At 41.3% G+C, this 26668-nt stretch overlaps 1 long non-coding RNA gene across 1 annotated transcript in view; it reads left to right on the plus strand.

Annotated features, from left to right (window-relative positions):
* Positions 1–25232, plus strand: part of LOC115645453 — a 38084-nt gene extending 12852 nt beyond the window's left edge. Inside the window, exons 2-3 of the long non-coding RNA XR_003998746.1 lie at positions 23558–23655; positions 24735–25232. This is a non-coding gene — a long non-coding RNA (uncharacterized LOC115645453). The remainder of the gene's footprint in view (positions 1–23557; positions 23656–24734) is intronic.
* Positions 25233–26668: the final 1436 nt, after the last annotated feature.

Consider the following 26668-nt stretch of genomic DNA (forward strand, 5'->3'; position numbering starts at 1 on the left):
TTTTGAAGGTTTGTTTGTTGAAGAATTGTTGAAGAGATATAAAAATGTTTCTACTCCTGCTCAAGATTCCTCTGTTTATGCATCCAAGAATTGCATTAGTCCTTTTGGCCACAGCATTGTACTGGATGTGCATGTTCATCAGATTATCCTCCATGACTCCCAAATCTTTTTCGGAGTCAGTGCTTCTCAGGATGGAGTCCCCCTTGTGTAAGTATGAACTATATTCTTTGTTCCTAGATGTACACATTTACATTTAACTGTATTTCATTGCATTTTGGTTGCTTGCACCCAGTTTACCAAACAAATCAAGATTGCTCTGTATCAGTGACCTGGCCTCTTCGTTATTTACCACCCATTGACTTTTGAGTCATCTGCAGACTTGTCAGTGAGGATTATATGTTTTTTCCAGGTCATTTGTATATTCCCCTATCTGGCCATCTTGTTTTGCCTTTTCTTAACCTCTTGTAACTTCTCGAGCTACTTTTTACTGCTCTGTTTATTTTTTGCTGTTTCTTTTTCAGAAGGTGTTTTTTATTGACTGATGTTTGCTTTATCCTAGTTCCTTTCTTTCACACAGTTCCACATATCCTCACTTAGCCAGATTTTAGGTTTGGTTTTGTAGAAACCAACTACAGTTAGTGTGACATTTATGGTACGATCACACAGGAAGAATCAGGACTTGCCAAATGTTAACTGCTTGTGACAGATTAAAGTTTTGTACCATGCAAAATCTGTTTTTCAATTCAATTTGAAAATACTTCTGGAACATCTTTATCTTCATGCAGGTTAGGTTTGTGTTTTTGTTAAATTTAATCTTCAGTCTTGCCATGCCTAAATTATAGTCACTTCTAATGCATGCTCTGATGTCCTGAAGAATTGATCTAAATTTCCATTCAGTGCATAGTCAGTCTGATTCCTCCTGACTCCCTCTGGGGAATTCCAAGTTACTTTGTGCACAATTTTGTATGGGAATAGTGTTTCACCAATTATGATCCCTGATATAATTCTACCATTCTTTCATCGCTCTGATTTTGGGAACCAAGGCCATGCTTGCCCACTGCTTTTTCCTGTATGTTGTTGTCAGGGGCGGCTCTAGGGATTTTGCTGCTCCAAGCACGGCAGGCAGGCTGCCTCCGGCGGTTTGTCTGTGGAGGGTCTGCTGGTCCCGTGGCTTTGGCGGACCTCCCGCAGTCTGCCGAAGCCGCGGGACCAGTGGACCCTCCTCAGGCAAGCCGCCGAGGGCAGCCTGCCTGCTGCCCTTGCGGCACTGGCAGAGCGGCCCCCCCCCGGCTTGCCACCCCAAGCTCAAGCTTGACGTGCTGGGGCCTGGAGCCGCCCCTCGTTGTTGTCATCCCAATCCTTGGCACTGCAGCTGTCCTTCCTGGGTTGCTTTTTTTTTTTTTTTGTAGTTCTATCTAAACAAAGTAGATTAAAAATTATTTTAAAAGAGGGGAGCATATTTATTTTTACCCTCACCAAACTCAAAAAACTCCCAATTAAGCTAGATTTAGCTACTCTTCCATAAGTGTGAGGGAACACAGCTGACCTATGAGAATTTAGCAGGCATTGTTTTTAATTAATTATTTCTTTGATCTCACACACACAGCCTTTAACAGCACATGCTCATTTATGCAAAACATTTTGGAGGATATCTAGAACTTAGAAAAATGGAGCGTTGTGTAAACTGGGTGAGAGGGTTCTTGATATTTTATGCACTGATAAAGAGTGATGTGATTGGTGCAGCATTTAACCAGGGTTTTCTTTTAATAAATTTTCACTTTATCTAAAAAGTGTTTTCCCGCTACAACTGTAAAAACACTCGCAAGAGAAATTCTGTTTACCACCACCTTAAAGTTGGAAGTAAACGTCTGTTTTCTTCAATGCCTCTCATGTGAAACCATGAGGTGAAATTAATACACATGAAGAGAATCAGCCCAAGGCCTGTACACCACTTATGTCCTATTTAAGCCCTCAAAATAAGAATGAATTTCACCCCTAGTTAGCAGGCTTGTTCAACAGATGAAATGCAGCCTTCTGAGCTAAATTCAGAGGTAAATCTTACATCCTCTTCCAGCTTTCTTCCTCATGAGACCCTAAACAGTTCCTTCTTTCAGAGGCACACAACCATTTACCATTCCCATTCCACTCGTCTCTAGTAAACAGCATATATTTAATCTACAATAGTACATATCAAGAATAACACCTTTGTATTCAGGAGCATATTCAGTAATATAACTGAAATTGGAATGAAGTCTTATGTACAGTGAAGTTCACCATACATTAGGGACTGTTACCATACAACTTACAAAGATAACATATATTTTTAAGATACTTTTTTTTAGAAGTGCTAAATTACAAATCTAAATATTTTTAAACAGCCCATCCAGATTTCTAATCCGCAAAAGGCCTTTTTGGCCGTAACAGAAGCCAGCTTGGCTTTTGCCCTGCCACATTTTTCTTCACACTAATCCCCAGTAACAGGCAAATAAATTATATATTAAAATTTGTGAGTCAAGATTTTTTCCTTCCTTTTAACTAATGTGTGTAATTTTCCCTGGAGAAATTCCCTTCTGCCTAAGACATTAAAGCTCTTAAGTAAAGAATAGTTCCACTGTCTGTAGGAAAAACAAATGCATTTCCAGGATGATATTTTCACATATTTTCTAATAATCTTGCTTTAATATTATATTCAAATTAAAACTATGCATTAATACAGTACATAACTATATTTAGATCTTGAACACTGTGTCAAAATAATGTAATAGGAATAATAACACCCTATGAGATTTTTTTTCTTGATCACAACAGGACTTGGGCTGCTTTATTCTCTTGTTCAAGCTCAAAAGAAACAAAAGGGCATAAACCTATTAAAACAGCAAATTTATGAGCCTCTGGCAGAAAAAACAAACTATGTTAGAATCAGTAGCCATTCCGGTTTTGAGTCTAGACAGTGAAACTAGTTTTAGAAAACTGTTGGACATGATCTCTGTGGGGAATGGACTGATGACCCAGATGTGTTATAGTCTTCTAAAAGCTGTCCCTGTTTTTAGTCAAAAGTTTGATTCATATAGGAAAAGTCACCAAACTTGGAAATTAGGTGGATCACAACACTATGGTTACCAGCTTTGCCAAGGAAAATGCATTGCTTAGAGGCCATAACAGACCTTCTTACAAATAAATGGAGAATGAAAATGTTAGAATTGTGAGCTTGTACTTGCCTAATAAACTGCAAAGATAAGATAAGATATTAGAGGTTCCTGGAGCACACTTGCTAACGTTTTCTTTACAGTTTGGTGCCAGATAGCGTGTCTTAAACAGATAGCTAAGGGTTAACGTCTCTTTCACCTGGAAAGAAGTAATCTGAACCACCTGACCAGAGGACCAATCAGGAAACAAGACTTTTTCAAATCTGGGTGGAGGGAACTTTGTGTGGGAACTTTGTTCTTGGGTCTTCTGCCTGACTCTCGGCTATGAGGGGATTTCTATTTCCTGCTTTCTAATCTTCTGTTTCCAAGTTGTGAGTACAGAGATCATAAAAACAATAGGGGTTATTGTTTTTTTTCTTTTGTATTTACATGTCTATAGTTGCTGGAGTGCTTTAAATTGTATTCTTTTTAAATAAGGCTGTTTATTCAATATTCTTTTAAGCAAATAACCCTGTATTTGTCACCTTAATACAGAGAGACCATTTTTATGTATTTTTCTTTCTTTTTATATAAAGCTTTCTTTTTAAGACCTGTTAAAGTTTTTCTTTAGTGGGGAATTCCAGGGAATTGAGTCTGCAGCTCACCAGGGAACTGGTGGGAGGAAGAAGTCAGGGGGAAATCTGTGTGTGTTAGATTTACTAGCCTGACTTTGCATTCCCTCTGGGTAAAGAGGGAAGTGCTTGTGTTTCCAGGACTAAAAATAGAGAGGGTGGACTCCCTCTGTTTAGATTCACGGAGTTTGCTTCTGTGTATCTCTCCAGGAACACCTGGAGGGGGGAAGGGAAAAGGTTTATTTCCCTTTGTTGTAAGACTCAAGGAATTTGGGTCTTGGGGTCCCCAGGGAAAGTTTTTGGGGGGACCAGAGTGCCCCAAAACACTCTAATTTTTTGGGTGGTGGCAGCTTTACCAGGTCCAAGTTGGTAACTAAGCTTGGAGGTTTTAATGCTAACCCCCATATTTTGGACGCTAAGGTCCAAATCTGGGACTAGGTTTATGATATAGCGTAGCTATGGTGAGAAGTATGGGGCACATAGGAATACTCTTTACAAATATGGTTTCCAGTACTACATGCTTTATGGCATTAACCGTTCACTTCATTTTTAGCTAATGAAAGTTTTAGAGAGTAAGGATTTGGTATTGGTATTGCCTTCTCCTTCAGCTAAACAAGACCTGTTAAGTACAGACAACCAGGAGAAAAACATCTATTTAGCTTTATTATTACAAATATGTGAATCTCATTTTTTATTGCTGCTCTTGCTTCTGTTTGAACCTTTCCTATGGTAGTCACAATGATATATTTTTTAAATGTTGTCTGAAGCTGGGTAAACTGCATCATAGGTAACCATTTGTGGTTCATTATAATAACCACACACATAAGTGGGTATTTCAGTTCTGGCTTATGTACAGTAGAAGATAACGTGATGCTAATGTAACTTTCTAGTCCCATTGTATTACTGGGACAGGACCAAACTCAAATTCAGCCAAGGGTTTACACTAGCTTTTGCAAGCATAAACTGTAGTGAATGCTCCCAACAGTGGGAAGTCTGCCAGAGTAGATTTTTTTTCTGTAATCAATGTGTTCTGTACATGTATATATTTCTGTTGCTTTGACTGCTTTATTTTCCTGAACTGGCAGAACTAGAGGGACCATATTTTAATTTGGAGTATCTGAAAAGAAATTCCATGAAGATCCATCTGGTATTATTCCTAAGAGAGAAGAAACCGAGGGCAAAGGGTTTTTTTCCCTCTGGTCACACAACAAATTTTGACTCAGATGTCCTGCTCTTCCTTTCCCACTGAAACCAACAGAGTTGCAGATTCATAGGTTAGCACATTTCTGAGGTAGTCACAGGGCAACAGTTACCAAACTACCTATAAGACACCCCTCGCCCCAGTCAATGGCAAGGAGATTCATTCTGTACAGAACAGGAACTGAAAATCTTAGATTCCTAATAAAATACATGTTTTCACTACTAACATTAATCTCCTGTAGAAAAGGAAATGCCATAGTATTTCACGGTTAGAAACATAGCACATTTGTGTATGGGGTGGGGATTGGAATCTAGACAGTAAAATGTTAATCAGCTCTTCCAGTTTTTTAAACCCTGACAGTAAAATAAAGTGACTAGGGTGAAATTAGCAAGAAATTATTCAGTGTCTTTAAGAGCTATATTGGCTGTCCTCAAGCCAGCTCTAACCAGAGGAATTGCTTCTTCTGCATTGGAAAAGCTACCACAAAATCTAGACCGGGGTGGGCAAACTTTTTGGCCTGAGGGCCACATCAGGGTTGTGCAACTGTATGGAGGGCCGGGTAGGGAAGGCTATGCCTCCCCAAACAGCCTGATCCCTGCCCCTATCTACTCCCTCCCGCTTCTCACCCCCTGACTGCCCCCTGTGCGGTGGTGTGGCTGCAGGGGAGGGGGAACAGCAGGGCTCTAGGCTCCCTGGCCCGGAGCTCAGGGGCTAGGCAGGATGGTTCCGTGAGCCGGATGTGGCCTGTGGGCCTGTCATGGTATAAACCCCCACTCTGAACCTTAGCATCCAAAAGATGGGGTACCAGCATGAATTCCTCTAAGCTCAATTACCAGCTTAATACTTGTAGCGCTGCCACCAACCAGGAATTCCAGTGCCTGGTACACTCAGGTCCCCCCAAAACCTTGCCTGGGGACCCCCAAGACCCAGTCCCTCTGGATCTTAACGCAAGGAAAGTAAACTCTTTTCCTCATCGTTGCCTCTCCCAGGCTTCCCCTCCCTGGGTTACCCTGGAAGATCACTGTGATTCAAACTCCTTGAATCTTAAAACAGAGAGGAAAATCCACCTTCCCCCCCTCCTTCTCTCTCCCCCTCCCAGACTCTCCCTACTAAACTGAAGGGTGAAATTAGCAAGAAATTGTTCAATCTCTTTAAGAGCTACATTTGGTGTCCTCAAACAAGCTATAACCAGAGGACTTGCTCCTTTCCAAACCAAGAGACAGTACCAGGAATTAGGTGGGTGGTCGGCTTCAGTAACTCCAGATCAGAACAAAATTCTGATGTATGGAAAATAAAATCCAGTTACAGTGTGTTTAAATCTACAGTTAAAGTCCTAGAGTGCAAACACTTTGTGCAGACACTTTTGGTCCTGACCGCTCATCTCAAAAATGTGTAATTCTCAAGATATAATTGATTTTCCTGTGTTCCACGATAGTCAAAACATGTAAAACTGCTGTTAATCAGAAACAGATATTATTGCTTCCACGGGTACAGTAAAAGCTGCACATAGGTTAGATGGATATGCTGGAAGAATGTAAAGGATGGGAAAGTGTGTGTCTTGGCTCAGTTCCTGAATATTCTCCAAGGGTGAGATTTAGTGGATCCAGATGCTGCTGTGACAGATTTTAGTTACCAATTTGCCTGAGGCGTTAGGTGATTAGGCTGAGGCCACAGGATTGTTAGGGAAAGAGATGATAGAATACACCAAGTGTCTAAGTTTTAAAGCTTTACTAATAAAATAATAAAATAACAGTGCAGAGTGCTGGGGGTTCCCCACGTCACTCAGAGGAAGGAAGAAAGTGTTAGTGCCCCAAGCCCTAACCCACTTTCATACTCAGACCTGCACTACCCTGGGTGATAATGTAAGAAGAAGAGGGGGGAGGGGAATTTTTGTCCCATGCATGGGTTGTTCAGGGTCCGCTGTTGATTTCCAACTTGCTTCAGCTTTTTGGAGGGTTTTAAGACCCGGGGTCCTTTGGGGGCATTTTGTTTAGGAACTTTTGCTTTTGTGCTTTTTGTATTAGTTTAAACTAGCCTTTTGTGGCTTTTTAAAAGCACACCAGCCTCAGGGACATGAAAACAGGTGGTGTTAGGGTTTTTTTTTCTGGCCTCTACTGTTTTGCTTGTTTTTGCAGCCCCTGCAGTCCTGTTCAGCTGAATTGTCCTTTTACATGGCTGGTCAGGATGGAATAGGCCCCTGTCTTTCTTAGCCAGAAGATAAGAGTCAGATGTGTGCTGTGGCCTTGGGCTGGAGTCAACGTCTTATTTTTGGACTGAGCTAGCTGAAGTGTTGAATTAACCAGTTTTTTGCCTTTTTTTTAACCTTTTGCAACCTGCAAAATAATTTTTTACTTTATACTTACACCTTTGGCCCTTCCCGACATACTTTGCAATGCCTACACCAGTGTTAGCAACATACAAGGCTGATTTGCCTCCCCGTGGGACTCCCCTAAGGGAGGGTCCTTGGGACTGTGACACTCCTCGTTTTGACCCTGAATCAACATTTTGTTGTGAGGGGTCATTATTTTGGTGGGATTTTTTGTTTTGTTTTGTTTTTTGATATGGTGGTTAGGGTTGTTTTTTTTATATAGATAGCACAAATAAAATTATTAGGGTGGCAATTATTGCATACATTAGCTGGGCTTTTTGCTGAATGTTTTAGATATTAGCTGTTGTATTAGCCCCCTCCTCCAGCAAGTTTATTAAGGTTTGTCTTCTTTGGGGGGACAAGGATAGCATTTGTTTAAGGAAGGCAAGTTGGAGGGTAGCCCCCCTGGTACAATTGGGAAAGAAGGCTGGTATCTGAAAGAGCGTAAATATCTTGCAATGTCAGCTACAATATTGTCGTGTGAATGCCTGTTCTCACTTTCAAATGGCATTGTGAACAAGAAACAGGAAGCATTATCTCCTGCAAAAGTAAACAAACTTGTTTGTCTGAGCAATTGGCTGAACAAGAAATAGGACTGAGTGGACTTGCAAACTCTAAAGTTTTACATTGTTTTATTTTTGAATGCAGTTATTTTCTGTGCATAATTCTACATTTGTAAGTTCAACTTTGATGATAAAGAGATTGAACTACAGTACTTGTATTAGGCAAATTGAAAAACACTATTTATTTTGTTTTTTTTACAGTGCAAATGTTTGTAATCAAAAATAAATGTAAGGTGAGCCCTGTATATTTTGTATTCTGTGTTATAATTGAAATCAAAACTGACATCCAAAAAATTTAAATAACTGATATTCTATTATTGTTTAACAGTGCGATTAATCATGATTAATTTTTTTAATTGCTTGACAGCCCTAGTTAATACGCAATGCTCTGTCATTCTGCCTCTGTTTGTAGAACTACTTGCTACTGCATGTAAGCCTCTGCACCTTAGACTATGGGAGTAACATGACTTCACTCTTCACTCCTTCCGTCAAAGCTAGTGTCAGAGTTTTGCGTGTGGAGTCCTTTGACTCCTGATTTACACTTAGCCTTTTTTGGGGCTTAGTTATCGATGACAGAAAAACAAAGCCCAAATTGTGGGCATCAGTTTGCTGAAAAGAGGTCCTAATGATCCACTCTATCTTGTATTTTCGTTCTTTACGGGTATTACTTTATTTTAAGCCTGCTTTCAATTTGTGCATTTGACACTTTCAGTATCATGTTGTTGGTTTGGGTAAAGGGATGATTGGATGAAGAGAGTAACCGAACATGGGGAATCATTTACAGGCATTTACCATAATTGAAACAACCAGCACAGAAAGTAGTAACATTACTCCATACCCATATGATGCACTCTTTGCTGAATCTCATGCATGCACTGTCTGCTTCTTTGTTAGAAAGGCTTGGCAGAAAGACTGAGTAGCATTTGGAATCAGGAAAAAGTATCTGAATAAATGATTAAAGTTACCTTATTCTAAACTAATAGCCAAGTCCCTATTTATTCTGGCTTATTATTATCATCCCATAGTGCTCCTGGAAACAAATGCTTTATTTAATCTTACAACTCAATTTCCATTGTAATGGTGTACCCCATTTCTGTTCACAGATCACTTTCTCACAGAGACAAAGGAAAGATGAATTCTTTGAAAGAGTGAGTTAAAATCAGCCCTTTTTTAGTTTTGAAAATGGAAAAAATATTTGCATTTGTCAGATGTACAGATGTCAAATATGCCTTGACTATATATTGTTAACAACCATAGCTCCCTCGAGCCCTTAAATCAGGAAGCTATCAGCCTGTTCCCCATCTCCATGACAACATGCTAGATCATAGCTAATCACTTATATCTTTTCACAACTGCAGACATACACTTTCCGTTGGAGGAGACACTTGTCCCAGGACTCCCAGGTGACAAAGCCTGGAGACAGTCTCCAAGAATGAGAAATGGGGTGCTTAGGCAAACTCTTCAAGCTATTGTTGCTCACTTACACAGGACCCTCTTGATTTGCTTGTGGCAAGAGCTTCCCATCTCAATGTCTGCCTACAGGGAACCCCCAAGGATTGACAGAGTAACGCCTTGCTTTCCTATCAGTGGTCAATTTTGCTTTGTGAGTGAATGCAAAGATTGTTTTGTTGTTGAATAAACTGTTTAGAATACTGTGGCTGGACCTACTCACCACTCATGAGGGCCGCTGCTGGCAGGGCCGGCTCCAGGTTTTCTGCTGCACCAAGTGACGGAAAGAAAAAAAAGGCTGATTGGTAGCACTTTGGCAGTAGCTCAGTCTTTGGCTGCAGTTTGGCAGTGGGTCCTTCACTCCCTCTCTTCCTCTTCAGTGGCACTTTGGCAGCAGCTCAAAGAGGAAGGGAGGGGCTGAGGGACCCACCGCCGAATTCCCGACGAAGACCCGGATGTGCCGCCCCAAAAGCTGATGGGGTGCTTCCCCTTTGTATTGACCACCCTAAGCACCTGCTTCCTTAGCTGGTGCCTGGAGCAAGCCCTGGCTGCCGGCCTGGTCTTTGTCTGTACCTGCACTCCCTCTGCATTTCTACTTGTGGTGACCACTGCTGGCAGTTAACCTGCAGGCAGGTTTTTGAGTGACTCAGCCTTCTGTCTGACTCACACACAGTCCGTATGTGAAACAAACAGAAACCAGACCCCTTCCATGGTAAACAGTGCAACAGGACTTATCAGAGTGTAACACCGAGAGACCTCAGTTGTCAGCGGGTGGGATTGAACCTGGGACTTCTAGAGCTAAATTCATGAACCTCTACTGCATGAGCTAAAAGCCACATGGCCTTTAGCTAAGTCTGTATGAGGCTCATCAATCTCTAAGGATATGTCTACACTACGAAATTAGGTCAATTTTATAGAAGTAGATTTTTAGAAATTGATTTTATACAGTCGATTGCGTACGTCCACACTAAGCGCATTAAGTTGGCGGAGTGCGTCCTCACCACCGTGGCTAGCATCGACTGATGGAGCAGTGCACTATGGGTAGCTATCCCACGGTTCCCACAGTCTCTGCCACCTATTGGAATTCTGGGTTAAGCTCCCAATGCCTGATGGGGCAAAAACATTGTCACGGGTGGTTTTGGATAGATGTCGTCACTCTCCCCTCCCTCTATGAAAGCAACGGCAGACAATCATTTCACACCAGACAGCAGGGCAATTAGAAGAGCACAGCAAGGCGCGCTGCGCATTGGAGAAACTTTGAAAACCAGTTTCATAACTGGCCAGGCTTCGGTGTGATAGTTGTGTGAGTTTCTCCTTGATGCAAACCCACTTCCTTTGTTGATTTTAATTCCCTGTAAGCCAGCCGCCCTCCCCCCTTCGAAATAAAGTAACTATTGTTTTGAACCATGCATTCTTTCTTTATTAATTAAAAAAAATGAGATAACCGACAAGGTAGCCCGGGTAGGGTGGGGGAGGAAGGAAGGACAAGGCCACATTGTTTATTGTAGCCACACTACAAATCAAACTGTTTTAATGACAGCCTTCTGTTGCTTGGGCCACCCTCTGCAATGGAGTGACTGGGTGCCCGGAACCTCCCCCCACTCCGCATTCTTGGGCATCTGGGTGAGGAGGCTATGGAACATGGGGAGGAGGGTAGAAAGTTATACAGTGGATACATCAGGGGTCTGTGCTTTTGCTGGCTTTCCTGCAGCTCCAACACATGCTTCATCATGTCCGTTTGCTCCCTTAACAGACACTTCATCATGTCTGTTTGCTCCCCCATTAGCCTCAGCATCGCATCCTGCCTCCGCTCTTCACTCTCACTTAATTCTTTCCTGGCCTCTGCCACTGAATGCCTCCATGCATTAAGCTGTGCCCTATCAGTGCGGGAGGAACGTATGCGCTTGGAAAACGTCATCATGAGTGTGGTTTTTTTGCTTTCTGATTTGCGATAACTTCTGGGATGGAGATGAAGTGTAGAAACATTCTATGCTCTACAATTCTGGGCGGACTGCATGGTCACCTATGCTGCTGAGTTCGCCATGCTGACCAAACAGGAAATGAAATTCAAAAGTTCCTGGGGCTTTTCCTGTGTACCTGGCTAGTGCATCAGAACTCCCAGAGGCCAATATCATCGATTTTTGTCCACACTACCCTAAATTCAACCCTGCAAAGTTGATTTTAGCGCTACTTTCCTCGCCAGGAAGGAGTACCAAAGTCAATTTTAAGAGCCCTTTAGGTTGATGGAAAGGGATTGGTTGTGTGGATGCATTCATTTTTAAATAGACCTAACGTGGCTAAGTTTGACCTAACCTGTAGTGTAGACCAGGCCTAAGTGGTCTTGGTGCCCCTAAAGGCGACAGAGAAGCACACCCAGGAGGTGCATGCATTACACCTGCAGTCCTCCCTGGGCTCAGGTCTAATCCAATAGGGCAGGGGTTCCCAAACTGTGGTACAGATATTTCTGGGAGGCACACAGGAGAAATTGTGTAATGATGGAATTTACTTATTTCTGTATTCTTTGCATATTCTTCTTCTAATTTCATGCACACCGTCCTCGCCATCATATTCAGTTTCCTTGCTGAGCCTCTGCTTTACTGTATTTTCATAATAGGCTATTCAGACTAAGCTTTAAAACTCTGTGGGAACTTGTTATATAAAATACAGTAGTTAATTTACTTCATCATGTACTAATGAGAACAGATGTACACAGAGATTCTGATGTACAGAGCCCTCACCTCTAATCACTGTACAACATGGGTTCAGTTGCCTATCAATTGTCCAGTCTAACTGAGCTCAGAACTTAGGGTTTTTTTTCCAAATGTATAGATCACACTGTAATTATATATAAACTATACAGTGAAATATGGACAGATGACTAAAGGCAGCTAGATTATCAGGGAGTCATCTAGTCCAACCCCCTGCTCAAAGCAGGACCAATCCCCAAATGGCACCTGCAAAGATTGAGCTTACAACCCTGGGTTTAGCAGGCCAATGCTCAAACCACTGAGCTATCCCTTCCCCATTTTGGCAGCAGTATTCTTGCCAGCAAGTTAAAAAAGTATGGATTGGATGACTGGACTATAAGGTGGACAGAAAACTGGCTAGATCGTCAGGCTCAACGGGTAGCGATCAATGGCTCGACGTCTGGTTGGCAGCCAGTATCGAGCGGAGTGCCCCAGGGGTCAGTGCTGGGGCCGGTTTTGTTCAACATCTTTATTAATGATCTGGATGATGGAATGGGCTGCACCCTCAGCAAGTTTGCAGATGGCACTAAGCTGCGAGGAGAGGTAGATAAGCTGGAGGGTAGGAATAGGATCCAAAGTGACCTAGACAAATTGGAGGATTGGGCTAAAAGAAATCTGATGAGGTTCAACAAGGACAAGTGCAGAGTCCTGTACTTAGGATGGAAGAATCCCATGCACTGCTACAGGCTGAGGACTGACTGGCTAAGCAGCAGTTATGCAGAAAAGAACCTGGGGATTACAGTGGACGAGAAGCTGGATATGAGTCAACCGTGTGCCCTTGTTGCCAAGAACACTAACAGCATATTGGGCTGCATTAGTATGAGCACTGTCAGCAGATTGAGGGAAGTAATTTTTCCCCTCTCTTTGCCACTGGTGAGGCCACATCTGGAGTACTGCATCCAGTTTTGGGCTCCCCAGTACAGTTGAGATGTGGACAAATTGGAAAGAGTCTAGCAGAGAGCAGTGAAAATGATTAGGGGGCTGGGGCACATGACTTATGAAGGGAAGCTGGGGGAACTGGGCTTCTTTAGTCTGCAGAAGAGAAGAGTGAGGGGGGATTTGATAGCAACCTTCAACTTCTGAAGGGGGGTTCTAGAAAGGATGGAGCTAGGCTGTTCTCAGATGACAGAACAAGGAGCAATGGTCTCAAGTTGCAATGGGAGAGGTCTAGGTTGGATATTAGGAAACACTATTTCACTAAGAGGGTGGTGAAGCACTGGAATGTGTTACCTAGGGTGGTGGTGGAATCTCCTGAGGTCTCTTCCAACCCTAATTTATTATTCTAACTGCTCTGTCCAGCAGCTCCTTTTTATATAAGCCTGCTGGTCTCTGATTGGCTGCTTCCCTGCAGACTCTCTAGGCATCTTGGAAGATTCACCTTTACTGCCCTTTCCTGGGTGGGGTGTGGTAGGGCATCTGGGCCTAGTACACCCCGTTACAATACTTCGCAGTGAGACCCAGAAAACTGAAGGTTCTGGATGTCAAACCTCCTGATACCACAAGAAATTCAAACCAAATAGCTTTTAGCCCAAATTTAGAAGCTGTACATTAGCGTGCCTCAACTTGTTTCAGAATAATGTCTCTTTTTCTGTTGTAAACTCTAAAGCAGTAGTCCCCAAACTTTTTGTGGCCAATAGCACATTCTTATTTTCAGAAGAATGTGGCGGGCGCCAACAATTTTTCAAGGCTTATTTTGCATTTGTACATTAAATAATACAAAATACATCATATTTAATATTACATAATATATGAATCTATAAAATAAAAAGGTAATTTTACAGGGAAAAGGTATTAATTAAATTATTTGGCAATTACTCTTTCAGCTTACCATGTGAATTTGCTCTTTTTTATCTACCTGTAAGAAAAATTAAGGAGTTTTTACAAAATAAATATCATAAACAGTTTTCATCTTATTTATTATAGAAAAGTAAAACATTGTTGAAACTGCTGGTCCAAATATATTAATTATTCTTACTTTAACATAGATAGCCAGTTATGGTTAATTAAAAATATTCTTTATATTGTTACTTGTATCTGGATTTCAATAAACAAACAAACAAATATGAAAAAAGTTAAATACAAGTTAATCATATGCGCTCATCAGCATTTAATGGAAAATAGGTATCATTAATTCAAGTGGTTTTTCTAATAAAGTCATTGTGATTTTTGGCACTGCATTTCTTCAGCCAATTTTTTGTAGTTCGGAGAGTAGGATGATATTCCCATTCTTAAGCTATCGTCAAAATGGGCATCTGTAAGCCAAATTCTGTATTTTGATTTTATGATGTTCATTGTTGAAAACAGAACTTTGCATAGATAAGTGGAACTGAAATTTTATTTTGTATGCTACATTTTTCAAAGCAGGAAACTTTTTTTGGTCAACCAGATTCAAAGTTTTCACCTGTTGCTCAGGATTTTAGAACAATATCATTTTGAAGGTTCAAAATCTCCAGTTCCACTTCTTCTGTTCTTACTTGAATGAGACTCACAACTGGTGTAGCCATTTCTGTTACCTCTATTTGGCAAGTAACAGGATTCACAAGAAAGGCAACTACAGGCTCAGTGATGGTGAACTGTTGAAATCTCTTTTCAAATTGTTCCAGAAGTGTTTGAACGTGGATAACAAATGGTGATGGGTTAAAATCACTGTCACGTACCATTTTCTTCATACTTGGGAAATGTATGAGAGACTTTGTCTTCATATGTGACATCCACAAGATCAGTTCTGTTTTGAATGATTTTACAGCCATGTGTTTGTCTTTTCCCTGGAGCTCAAGATTTAAAATGTTCAAATTGTCAGTGATGTGGGCAAGAAAAGCCAAGTCCATTAACCAGATGAAGTCTTCTAGTTGCTCGAAGTTCTGACTTGTGGACTTCAGAAATTCATTGATTTCTTCAATTAGGCTTAAAAAATGTGCCACAAGGAGGAAAAAGAATTGATAGATATAAGCAGTGTACAGCTTTGAAATATTAAAAGTAATAGCTTAAAAAAGTTCTAATAGATAGTAAATGTTAATAGAGAAATACAATGAATAAAATAAAGAAAAGGATTGTAGAAATTTGTTATACACAGATGCCATTTACTGGACATCAACAGAAGCAGCAGAGAAACTGAGAGCAAAAATCTGAGAGCCTAATTGGAAATAGAAAAAAGGGTGTTCCCCCTCAAACAAACCCTGAAAACAGTGCAAAACTGAAGTCACCACCTGTGACCAGTCATAGTTGACAGAACCCACAAAAAAGAAGCTGTATAATCCAGAAGAAGAACGGGACACTTGGACCAGCATCATAGACAGCACTTGTTTCTCGGCCAGAGTTACCAGGATTAAGAAGTGGTGAGACTCCATTACAGACACTTCTTGTGTTCCTTTCTTCTTTAATACGAGTAACTGAAAGGTACCTTATTGAGTCTACACTCTTCTGCTGGGACCTCAAGTAACCATATTTTGGAATTTTGACTAAGTAACACTATCTGCATGTTTCTTCTTTGTAAGTCCAAGTAAATTGACCTAAGAAAGACAAATAGTAACTTTAAGCAGTTGCTTCTGATGTTTTAAAATATTATGTTATCAGGCCAAACTCTAGAAATAGTGGAGGTTACATTTGTAAGTGTCTTCAGACAAAGTACATTATCACTTGTTAGATGAATGCTAACAGGGTGATAAATGTATTAGAGATACTAAAGTATTGATAACTGATTTTATAAGTAAATGGTAATAAGAAATCTTCATGACTGCTTGACCTCAATGCTGTTTCTGTCAACTGCTTGCAAGACAGTATGTTGTATTCAGTACTGTTCTAGAACCGCTGATATCTGAACTCAATCTATACAAGTATTGATTATACACCTAAGTGGTTCTTGATGATTTAATAAAGTTGTTGATTGGTTAAGAATAACTAAGTGTCCTGATTTGAAAAGTATTGTCCAAGGTAAAAGTAGAACCGAGAAGAACCTAGTATTAAAATTAATGAGCTAATGTTCCCTTGATTCAATGAAAAGAGGTTATCTTAATTAAATGCTATTAGTGTCTATAATTTATCCCATCGACAAATCTAATTTGTTTGATTTCAGCTTTAAAATCTAATTGGCAGCTTTGCAAGTTCATAAATTTACCCCCATACTTGCTTACAATTTTTGAAATATATTTGCACTGATACAACTCCATATGCCTACTCAATGGATAGTTGCTCTAGGAGTCTGAAAAATAAAAATTAAAAAATAAAGTTATAAATCAATTAAAAGTTTGTATAACAAATTCATGGCTACATGCAGAGACACTGTGAGGCTGTCATAGGCATAGAACCGAGAACTTTCAGCACTAAAAAGCACAAATACCTACCTTCTTTTTCTAATTCTATGCAGAGCATAGAGCCTTCACCATTGCCTTTTCATTTTCATTGTCTCTTGCTGCAGTCTTATCTTCATGCATGTAATTTTGATAGCTTTCAGTTCAGTTTCCATCATGCATTTCAGTGTTATCTGTGGTCTAGCTTGTTGCCTCTTGCCCTGGAGGTTCCGGTCCAGTGCCTGGTTTGTCATGTTATTCAGGTCTTTCCTCCATGTATGTCCTAGCCATCTACATTTTTGTTCCATAATTTCCTGTCCCATCAGTTTCTGTTTCATCCTTTTCCAGAGTTTTTTGTTTGTGGGTTGTTTTTTTTTGGCCATCTGATATTAAGGATTTGTCTCAGTCTTCAGCTGTTGGCTGCAGCTGTTTATGAAAAGCTGGAGATTAGATAGCAAAGTCCTAATAAGTCTCCATTTTCCAGTTTTCAGACTGACTCACAATGGTGTTAAATATTCTAAGTTTAGTTTGGAGGGGAAAACTTCTATTTCTTCAGATCAGCTTTAGAGTTACAAAGGCATATCTGGTTTTTACTATTCAGGCTTTAAAGTCTTCATTAGTTCCACCTGTTGTACTTACAGTGCTGCCAAGATATGTGACATATCAGACCTCTTTCATGTCAGTCCCAGAAAGTGTTATTGATGTTTCCTGTTGTGTGTTTATTCTCATGGTTTAAGTTTTCTCGTTATTGATTTTCAACCCTACTAATTGTGCATAGGCCTGGAGATGATATGTTTTGGCTTGTATTTCTCTATGGATATGGAAGAGCAAATTGTTCTGTGGTCTTTCCCGTTACCCAATCCACTACCAGTAAAAATATCATAGGTGACATAAGAATACCTTTTGATTCCCAACAAATTCCAACTGGGCCAAATTTTCCTCTGTTACATTAGTTCAATTGCACTGTGTGATGCAGTAGGGACTGTCTGTTTGGGGAGTGGGAGACCAGGGGAGGACTTTAGGGGATGGACGATGCCAGGGCCTGTAACCTGAGCTAGGTAAGGGAGGGGAAAGGTCAACACCTTTGCCCGGGAAGGGGACAAAGGAAGGGAGTGGCAAGAGGAAAGCAGTTTGAGTTTGGGCTTGGGGCTGTGTGGGCGGAATTCAGGGTATCCTAGCTAGGATCAAAGCACCCTGAAAGCCCAGAAGGACTTGAGGGAGGGGTCCTGACTGTGCCTGCAAGCCCTGCTGTAACCTGTGTTCCTGTTGTCCAATAAACCTTCTGTTTTGCTGGCTGGCTAAGAGTCACTGTGAGTCCCAGGAAGAGGGGTGCAGGACCAGACTCCCCCACACTCCGTGACATACTGCAATCAGCACATTTTATAAACTTTTTCAAACCCATAAAATAGCATAATTGGCTCTTAAAATCTCAGACTACACAGCATTTTGCCCGTTCCTATCAAAGTTGCCTTCTTTGATCTTTCAAAAAGCAATGGGAATGGGGTAACATAAGGGGTGGGGTTGAAGAGTTGATTAAACTAAATTACTTTCCAGCAACATTAGCTGTGGGCCAAATTCTGCTTCCACTGTTCAAGATTTTAAGGAGTACAGTTAACTCCTTCTCACATATAAATCTGCTCTGCACCAGGCTGGATGAAAATAGTCAAAGAGGAATGGAAGAGATTTTTTCAGTTGTCAGGAAGTTTCCCCTTGCAAGCATCTAGCCCCAAACCAGCGCTCCCCCCCAACTCATTAGGATCTACTTCCGCTATCCTTTCATAAAGTAGCCTGGCAGAGCTTCCTGCCTCTTATGACAGGACTTAATTTTTCGGTATTTGTGGCACTACTAAAAAGGAAAATTGATGTAAACTTTGCACTGCATTTTGAGGCTTGAACCCTTTAAGGTTTTTGTCCTATGTATGTATACCGTATTTCAGACACACCATGCTTTTCAGGTAAACCTTGTTTAAATTAATATGAGCAACTGATTTTATTCCTGCATGATATACATATGCATATCTAATTTATTATTCCAGTGGTGATAAATAACATGAGCAGATCACAATTTAGGGCCTATCCTGCAATACCTTATTCATATGAGCACTGTAGTCCTGGAGTTAGGACTAATCCCATGGCTAAGGGCTTCCAGGATTAGGCCCTTAATTTTCTGATGGACAAGTAAAGTTTCTTGTTAGACAGACAATCATACATTCACCAGCTTTAATTAGCAGCATAGCAGGTGACCTCCTGCTGCAGTTCCATGTTTTGGCAGTCCAGCTATGCATGAGGAGTAGACAAGATGTTTCTGCAGTGGAAGGCAGCTCAGTTACATTGGCAAGACTGCTGCAGACCATTACGCAGCTGTGTCACTAGGCTTGGTCAAATGAGCCAACAGAAATAATAAGTGCAAAAGAGATTAACCATTTTCTTTTTACCTTTTCTTTGCAGTGAACATGCTCTATTTCCGCAATCTCCTACTGCCAACAAATGGCATTGTCAATCAAGCTAAGCACTATGTATCTTAAATGAGGAGAGAAAAATAATGTTTTGGGGGTCATTGTAATTATCCAGTCTCTTATCATATTTTCAGTTGTCTGAGCCATCCAACCCAAGCAAACAATAATATCTAATGAAGGCCATCTTTAAAATCAGCATTGACATCCAAACTCAAAAATACTTGAAGCAATAAGGGCTTGTCTACTCTTGGAAATTTATCAAAATAGCTATTCCCCAAATATTTCACAATAGCCCCCCATGACAGACACTCAGTCTGGAATGAGAGTGTCTTTTTCTGATTTATTTTAATAAACTTGCAAAATGTACAGGATTAAGCTATTACTTCCAGAATACATATTGTGGGTTAGCTGTTTCAGTAAATATCCAAACATAGATGAGCCCTGCATGACAAGAGCCCATCTTTCTCCCCTGCTACTAAACACTAATTTTCAGATGATTAGTTTTGTTTCAGATTTCTTCCCCACAGTTTGTTAAATTATTTGTTGTTCAAGTAACCTCGTTTTCTTCTGTCTTTAAATTACTTGAACTCTTGTGTAGCTCTAGTGGACACATACATTTTACCAACCTGCAATTGGACTCCTATATCAAAATAGACATTTGTGACTCATCACAGGAGTAACTGAACCTGAATCCTCTGCTTTATAACTAAACCTAATGTGTCTCTCTGCTACAGATAAACTATCAATCACGTTTATAAAATTGTTGCTGTTTCCTATGTCCTGCTAAAATCAGGATACTGCTGAAGTGCACTAAATCCACACCTCTCCTGAGAAATAAAGCCACAGCACTTCTCATTAAAAGCAAAATTTTGATTTGTTATTTAAATACTGTCATCTTAATTAAAGTCTAATTGGCATTATTATCCTGTTGCTATATAATCTGATTCCAGGAAATATTTTAGATGTAAACCAGGGCCTAATAATAAAAGAGTCCCCAGGGAACAACCAAATCAATGTACTGTAAGATGTAGGCATAATCCATCTATTTCTACAAATGTGAGTCTGGGCGTTTATTAACTGCTTCCTTCTTTCTATGGTTAACTTTTTTCATATTTGAATCAAGAAATCATATCATCATCAGGTTAAAAGTCAGCTTGATGTGAAAGTATTATGCAACTAACATGAGCAGAATTAGTCTGGAAAATTTCATCAAGAAATGTCTAACTGACAATTGTAAGCAAAGTCAGGATGAGCTCTACTCTGACATTTGGTGGTGAATTGCGGTGAGTGTGGAAAAGAATTTCAGGGGCTGATCTTGTTTGCATAGGCACACCCACTCCACCTAGCATGAGCCCACAGCAGCCTAAAATGGTCACTTTGGCTGCTGTGGGATCCCCAGTTATTTTGTTATTGGGCAGGAGGAATAAAGTGTTGTTACTCTGATTATGTGAATCAAGAACAATGAAACTGTTTTATGACAGAAGGTCTCACCATCAACTAAGTAGCACTCGCTAGACAAGCGACATGGGTTCCAAAACCCAGTGAATTGAGAGAAGCTGGGGGTAGGTGTTTGTAGTTGGTGGTATGGATGCCTTCTGTGAGACAGAAAAAGCTATTGAACTGCCTTCTCTTTCCATTATTGGATGTTAGCTAATTTTGATTCCATCAGGAGTCTAGTTACAGGCTCCTGAGCTGAATTCACTTTGGGATAATAGTGCATCAGCTCTGGGGCTCCCCTACTACAAGCTGAAATTACTAAAAAGCTAAAATTACTAAGAGCTGAGATCACTGAGTGCTGTGTTAACTAGTGAGGGAGCCCAAAGCTATATTGCTAAGTGGCTAGTGGAGCAGTTTGCGGGACAGCTGGTGGAGTGGAGTGGCTGGCCGAGCAAAGCAGTTTGTGGGATGGTTGGAGCAGCCCACGGAACAGTGAGCAGAGCAGAGCAGAGTGGAGCAGTTTGAGGGGACAGCTGGAGCGGCTCATGGGATGGCTGGTGAAGCGAAGCAGCTGGCAGAGAGGAACAGTTTGTGGGACGCTTGGAGTGGCCCATGGAACAGCGAGCGGAGTGGAGCTGAGCAATTTGTGGGGACGGCTGGAGCAGCTCATGGGATGAATAGTGGAGCAATGTGGCTGGCAGAGCAGAGCAGTGTGTGGGACAGTTGGAGTGGCTCACAGGATGGCTGGAGAAGCGGAGCAGCTGGTAGAGTGGAGCAGTTCATGGTGAAGGCTGGAGCAGAACCCCACAGAGCAGTGGGGCAGTCGGCCTCGGACCCCGTGCACCTCCTCTTCCCCACCATTTCCACCCAGGCTGGGGGTGGGGGGTGGTGGTAAAACTCTGCAGATAAACTTTTGAACTTTGGGGCTGCACTGACCAGGGACAGCCACTTTTGGGTTGTTGGACTTTTGGGACTTTGGGTGATTTGGGGGTTGCTGGACTTAAGAACCAAAGGGAAAGGACATGGCCCAATTTGCTGCGATGAGTCTTTGTTCATAGTTTGGTCTACGAACTCTAGTTGTGGTATTTTCCCAATTTAATGCTGATGTCATTTACCTACACCGAAACTCTGTGCTTGCGAGAGGGGAAGTATTGGCTCTTTGAGGTGGCCAGGAGCGTGTGTAAGATTTTTCCAGGTCACTGGATGGGGGCTTGAGATGGTTTTGCGTTACATTGTTGGGAGGAGACCCCTATGTACTAAACCCAGCCCTTGCTGCTATCAACTCGGCCTGGCAGAAGGGTTACATAATGTAACATGTCTCAGTGAGATCAGTCTAGGAAGCATTTGCAGTTCCATGCACAAAACTTGCTTAATTGAAAAGAACACTTGAAAAGCTCAGTTTTGTTTAAGATGGATATTGTTCTCATTTGAAAATGTGTGATGGATGCTTGGGACTGGAGTTGTATTAAATGTTTTAACAGCGAATCTAGTCTCCTTTGCTGCTCATGAAATATGCTTTTTATTCATTTGTTATTCAAAATTGCTCAGTGCTTTAATTCAATACAGTTCAATCTATAATGGTTCATATTACACCTCTACCCTAATATAACGCTACCCAATATAACACTGTAAAGCTCTGACATCCTGCTCTGAGCAGTGTGTTAAGGGTGCTGGGCCAGGCTGCGGACGGGGAGTTCAATAAGGGGCAGAGGGTCTTGGGGGTGGTCAGGAGCTCCCCTCCCAGCATCTGGGGGGCAGGAGCTGTGGGAGGTCACTTTTGGGGGCCCCGCAGTCCCAGAGTGGCCTGGGGGATTAGCGGGGGGCAGGAGCAGCCCGCTCTGCTTCCCTCGCCCTGGGCACAGCCATGTCGCTCGGGGGAGGGATCCCCCCCACACTCACCAGCAGCGGTGGAAGTGGAGCAGCGGTGTCATCAGGAGGAGGGAGAAAACTTGTTCATCTTAGCCTCTAATGATAGAACAAGAAGCAATGGGCTCAAACAGCAGCAAGGGAGGTTTAGGTTGGACATTAGGAAAAAGTTCCTAACTGTCAGGGTAGTTAAGCACTGGAATAAATTGCCTAGGGAAGTTGTGGAATCTCCATCTCTGGAGATATTTAAGAGTAGGTTAGATAAATGTCTTTCAGGGATGGTCTAGACAGTATTTGGTCCTGCCATGAGGGCAGGGGACTGGACTCGATGACCTCTCGAGGTCCCTTCCAGTCCTAGAGTCTATGAGTCTATGAGCTTGGCCCCAGCCCGCTCTACTCCACCAGCTCCCAGCCACAGCGCTCCGCTTCCCACTGCCGGTGAGTATGGGGGGAGTCCTTTCCCCAACCTCCCTGCACTCACCGGTGGCAGGAAGTGGAGCAGCCCAGCCCCAGCCAGCTCCACTCCACCAGTTCCCAGCCGTGGTGCTCCGCTTCCCGCCTCAGGTGAGTGCAGGACCTTTCCCCAGCCACCCCCCAGCAACATGGCTGGGGCTGGGGCAAGGAAAGTGGAGCAGGCTGGGGCCACATCGCTCCACTTCCTGCTGCAGGTGAGTGCAGGGAGGCACTCTTTCCACAACCTCCCCACACTCACTGATGGTGGGAAGCGGAGCACAGCAGCTGGGAGCTGGCAGGGTGGAGCAGACTGGGGCCGGGCTGCTCCGCTTCCCGCCACTGCCGGTAAGTGCCTGTCAGGGGACGGGGGGGATGGATAGGGGTCAGAGCAGTTAGGGGACAGGGGGGTTGGATGGGGGTGGGGTCCTGGGGGTGATTAGGGACAGGGGTCTCTGGAGGGGGTGGTCAGGGAACGAGGAACGGGGAGGGCAAATCTAGTTTGATATAACTTGGTCTCACCTATAATGCGGAGAGATTTTTTGTCTCCCGAGGACCATGTTATATCGGAGTAGAGATGTATTTGCTTCCAATAGGTCTTTAGCTTTTCACTGTTCATACTGAAAGTTTTATTGGAGGTCTCATGGTGGTATTTCTGCTCTTTCATTACATATAAAAAGGAAGAGGTATGTTAGAGAGATTTTAAGATGATGGGATGAACCCTTTTGGAATGAACCTACAATACACATTCATGCACCTGATTATCAACAAGGCTTTTGTTTCTATGAATATTGGGGACTGGATTTGATGAGGGCATGAGGGCAGGGAACTGGACTTGATGACCTCTCGAGGTCCCTTTCAGTCCTAGAGTCTAAGAGTCTATGAATTCTTCCTGCAGTCAAAAAAATCACTTGTATGAATGTTCAAAGAAAACAAATGTCACAAAGTAAATTTGTGATTTCATGATTTTCTTTCAGAATGTTTTCAGCTATACTTTGGTTACCTAGCATGCTTGGGAACAGTGGATGGGACACAGCAAGGAGGAAAAAGAAATAAATGAAAGCTGCTTGACAAAGTAAGAAAAGCTGTTGAGTGTCCGAGTTATAGAAAATTCCTGCTATGATTCTGTGCTCCAGTAGGCAAAAAGTCAATATTTAGGTGTTAAGGCCAGGCATAACTTATTTACCGTATCATAATAATAGCATAACTGCAGTCAAACTTAAGCCGAAAATCATTGCAGCCTTAATCTCGTCTGTGCCTGGTTTTGTAATAAGGTAATGGCCCTTATATCTATTAATATTCCACTGGAGGACTTTCATCTGATCTTGCAATCAACCATAGGTTAAAGATCACCTCCAAAATTGCAGACCTGTAAGTTTATGCTGAAAAAGTGTTTCTGATAGAATTTACATTATGCTTCTCTCTTATTTTTGGTGTAAAGGGAAAATGAAAGGGACCAATCTTACACCCTTTAGGCATCCCTCTAGGTCCATCAAGTTAATGTTATGTCTGCACTAAAACAACTTTGACCTATAGTACTCACCTTTTCCCACATGAACAATATGGTGATCCATGTACCATCCATAAACATTCTCACTTGCCCCAAGAACCCTTCCATGTGCATTGAAAGGATCGAGCAATGAGAACTTTATATTTGCATGACTACCTTAAAATAAGGATTATTTATCCAGATGGGAAACATTTAATGTGAAAACCTAAAAGGTCACCTGAGTTTTCATTAGACAGGTCTTCTGACACTCTCTGGGAGAATGTATATAGCATTAGTGCCCAACTGTGGAGAATGGACAGCCCTAAAGCAATTTAACATGCTATGGAGGTCTATACTATTACAGTCACCTCTTTTACAAGACTATGATAAATTTTGTAAAAATTATGCCTTGTGACGTATCATTTGAAATGTCATAACCTACTGAACATTATTGTCCTGGTAAAATATGTGGATCAAGTTATAAGATTCTATTATGTATCATTGCTGAAACATGCTCCAAGTTTAAGAAAAGCAGACCCAAACCAGTTTCTCAGGAACAAAGGACAGACCAACACCCGAGCAGGAGTTAAAGAGCTATCACCTGCTTAAGCAACAATTCTCCACTGGGGGCGAAGTGTAAATAAGAAATTTGCATTCCCTCACAGGTTTAAACCTTATGTCCACAACAGACTGCGTGTTACCATGACTCAGCAAGGATGTTTCTAGCGCAAGAAAATGAACTGTAAAGAGGGGAGAAAAACACTTGACTTCACTCCTTTTCCCATCTCTTTACTCATGACTTCAAAGAATACCTGAAGAACATGAATTAAGCGGGAGAGGTCTCAGGCTGAAAGGAAACCCAGCCTGTGAAATTTACTGCAGTGTATGGTGAAGAAAACCTTCACTTTGAATTCTGTTACTTTGTTAAGTTTGCCATTATCTTGTGTTCTATCTTTTATTTCTTTTGTAACCAGTCCTGACTTTTATGCATCATTACTTGTAATCACTTAAAATCTATCTTTCTGTAGTTAATAAATTTAGCACTTATACAAGTACATACACAGCTCCTGTCACATTTGCTCTGCTCCTTCACTTGTTACTAGACACTGAAAGTAACTATCAGAAGTCAAGAGCTCTGGTATGTCTACCACAACCAATCTGTATTGAACTCTGAAGAAGAATAAAAGCACTGATTGGGCATGAGAGAAATCCCATTTATACCACAGCTCATGACATTTCATTATGATTAGGCTTGGCAGAATTCCATTTTTATTTGCTAATCATTTCAATGGATAATATTGATCATTTTTATCAATTTAAATTTTCACTGTTGAGCAAAATTGTTCATTTTTTCTATTTTTATCTACTTAAATGTTCACAGTTGTGAGAAATTATGAGCTGTTTCAGACAACAGAGAACCAGACAATCATTATTTAATGATAGCAGATATTGAGATTCAACAAGGTAGAGCTTTTATAACCATTAAAACACAAATTGTCAATATCACATGCCAAAATATACAAAGTAAATATCCTTAAATCAAACTCTCATAAATTCTCAAGCAGCATTTTTCTCACTCTGCTTCACTGTAAATTTCAATTAGGAATGGAAATATTTTTGTCAGTTTGCATGTGTACAGTAATGTCAACATTTACTACATTTACCAAATATGTCATCATTACAAGCCTGATTATAGCGCTTTTCCACAATTACTTCTTGCATAAATACACTTCTTCTTCTTTCATATGGCTTGGGTAGGTAGGAACAACTACAAATTTATATCTAAGTTTGATAGCCAGTGTGTTGCCGCAGCAGTGAGCTGGTGAACGTTCTTCAGGGCTCTCGGCAAAAGAATGAAGGGGACATTCAGATATGTTGCCTTCTATTGTTTGTGCCTCGTGACTACAGTCGCATACAGGTGTTTGCCTCATTTTCCATTTAAAGAGGGTTTGTCCACATCTTCATGTATAATATAAATATACATATTAATTAACATAGTGTACTTAGAAATTATGGACCCAATCCTGCAAACACATATTAGTGTAAAGGAGTAATTTTCAACACCTAAATAGTCCCAAAAGTGGTAGGAAGATTGCAGCCTTAATATTTATACTGTGCTAAATATTAGAGTTATATTGACAACAGTGTTGTTAAGGCTGTTTCAGTATTTCTAAGAGAAATACAGTTAATAGTCTATCATACAAACAAGTGCAAAACAATTTGGGGGAATTTATTATGCAGTAAAATACCTTATTTTTGTAATAAGTTTTAATCTTAAAGCGTCTCTTATGCCTGGAATACTCCCGACTTCAGTGTGAGTCTAAAAATAAACACATTTTGGTTTTTAAAGCAGATTATTCCCATATCTTAGACTTTGTAACTATATTGGTCTTCTGGTTCTCCTGTGCAGTGCCCTGGTGTTTATGTTTCCAGCATTGCTGTTTTCATTGACATTTTCAAAAACCGTGTGCAATGGAGTATATAAACCCAGCACTGACAGGGAAGGGGCTAGGGAAGGTCTGTGTGCTAAGGTAGTCCTGCCCCTCTGGCCACCAAAAACGCATACTAGGGAGGAGGACTTTAAAAGGAGGAAGCTGCA

The sequence above is a fragment of the Gopherus evgoodei genome, chromosome 2 (genome assembly GCF_007399415.2).
Source record: "Gopherus evgoodei ecotype Sinaloan lineage chromosome 2, rGopEvg1_v1.p, whole genome shotgun sequence".
Lineage (NCBI taxonomy): Eukaryota > Metazoa > Chordata > Testudines > Testudinidae > Gopherus > Gopherus evgoodei.